The sequence below is a fragment of the Bison bison genome, unplaced genomic scaffold, assembly GCF_000754665.1.
Source record: "Bison bison bison isolate TAMUID 2011002044 unplaced genomic scaffold, Bison_UMD1.0 scf7180017864525, whole genome shotgun sequence".
In the NCBI taxonomy this organism is placed as follows: domain Eukaryota; kingdom Metazoa; phylum Chordata; class Mammalia; order Artiodactyla; family Bovidae; genus Bison; species Bison bison.
The window spans coordinates 4,788,601-4,791,107 of record NW_011495076.1 but is presented as its reverse complement, the minus strand read 5'-3'; positions in this window follow the sequence as shown (position 1 = coordinate 4,791,107).

Genomic DNA, 2,507 nt, shown 5'->3' with positions numbered 1-2,507 from the left:
GTGTTGGAGAGGACTCTTGAGAGTCCCTTAGACTGCAAGGAGATCTAACCAGTCCATCCTAAAGGAGATCAGTCCTGGGTGTTCACTGGAAGGACTGATGTTGAAGCTGAAACCCCAATACTTTGACCACCTGATGCGAAGAGCTGACTCATTGGAAAAGACCCTGATGCTGGGAAAGATTGAGGGCAGGAGGAGGAAGGGACGACAGAGGATGAGATGGTTGGATGGCATCACCGACTCAAATGGACATTGGTTTGGGTGGACTCCGGGAATTAATGATGGACAGGGAGGCCTGGTATGCTGCGGTTCGTGGGGTCACAAAGAGTCAGACACAACTGAGCAACTCAACTGACTGACTGACTAGCTGTTTAATCATCCAACTGTTTATAGACCAATAAATGTTGGCCATAATAGCAGGGTTACATGGTGCAAGGTATGGCAATATAAGGATTTTCTTACCAGAGAGCTGGATAACCTTAATCCTTTGCAAATGTCCAAAGGGGACAAAATAAGTAGCAGGAATCTGAGGGCTACCAGAAGAAACTCAATACAACTCTCAGTGAAGATGAAACTTCAGAGTTTTCCCAATACAAAAATCGTAATATATGGAGCACTAATGATGTGAGATGTGCATTATATATATATTACTTTTTTAACTATTATAACAACATAGGAAGTTATATATTATTGACATTACAGATGAGACCCCCAAATTTAAGGAACTTGATCAAGTTCACACAACTAGTAAGTATTAGAACTAGAATATCAACTGAGACTTGGCTGATATTGAATCTAATTTATTCCTCAACAGTACCACACTGATTTTCATAGAAACTATAAAATGAATTAATTGCTATGAGTTGAATTTCATGTTGATTAGTCATAGGCAACAATCTTTCACTCTTATTAACTTGGAGTATATTAAGGTGGAATATATTTTCCTATTTGGGGGAGGAGAGAACAAAAACTACATATTCAGGAATATGAACTATGGTGCTGGAGAAGACTTGAGAGTCCCTTGGACTGCAAGGAGATCAAACAAGTCAATCCTAAAGGAAAGTTGTCCTGAATATTCATTGGAAGGACTGATGCTGAAGCTAAAGCTCCAATACTTTGGTCACCTGATGTGAAGAGTCAACTCGTCGGAAAAGACCCTGGTGCTGGGAAGGATTGAGAGCAGAAGGAAAGGGGGGCAACAGAGGATGAGATGGTTGAATGGCATCACTGACTCAATGAACATAAGTTTGAGCAAACTCCGAGAGATAGTGAAGAATAGGGAAGCCTGGCATGATACAGTCCATGAGTTCACAAAGAGTTGGACATGACCTAGCGACTGAACAAGAAAAGGTTATGAAAGAAATAATTATCTTATATGACTCAGGACTCTTACGAAGTAAAAGTCAGGTGCTCTCAGCATAAACAAGGTTATTAGGAATAAAATCAGGGAGTACCTTATCCCTTGTCCTCTGTCTCCAAGGCTGGTGCTTCTTGAATGGTGGCATGTTGTCCCTCTGTCTGCTGGCTTTCCTGCTGAACAGCAAGCATTCATTTCATAACTAGGAGAAAAAATATTAATAGTTCAAATCATAAAATATAAATAATAAAATCAAACAATAGATGCAGTTCATTATCTCCCAATAGCATTTTGTGTTCTATGAAACAAATTCAGTTCAATTCAGTTCAGTCGCTGAGTCGTGTCCGACTTTTTGGGACTCCATGAATCGCAGCATGCCAGCCTTCCCTGTTCATCACCAACTCCCGGAGTTCACTCAGACTCACGTCCATCGAGTCAGTGATGCCATCCAGCCATCTCATCCTCTGTTGTCACCTTCTCCTCCTGCCCCCAATCCCTCCCAGCATCAGAGTCTTTTCCATTGAGTCAACTCTTCACATGAGGTGGCCAAAGTACTGGAGTTTCAGCTTTAGCATCATTCCCTCCAAAGAAATCCCAGGGCTGATCTCCTTCACAATGGACTTGTTGGATCTCCTTGCAGTCCAAGGGACTCTCAAGAGTCTTCTCCGACACCACAGTTCAAAAGCATCAATTCTTCGGCGCTCAGCCTTCTTCACAGTCCAACTCTCACATCCATACACGACCACAGGAAAAACCATAGCCTTGACTAGACGAACCTTTGTTGGCAAAGTAATGTCTCTGTTTTTGAATATGCTATCTAGGTTGGTCATAACTTTCCTTCCAAGGAGTAAGCGTTTTTAATTTCATGGCTGCAGTCACCATCTGCAGTGACTTTGGAGCCCCCCCCCCAAAAAATAAAGTCTGACACTGTTTCCACTGTTTCCCCATCTATTTCCCATGAAGTGATGGGACCAGATGCCATGATCTTCGTTTTCTGAATGTTGAGCTTTAAGCCAACTTTTTCACTCTCCTCTTTCACTTTCATCAAGAGGCTCTTTAGTTCCTCTTCACTTTCTGCGATAAGAGTGGTGTCATCTGCATATCTGAGGTTATTGATATTTCTCCCGGCAATCTTGATTCCAGTTTGTGTTTC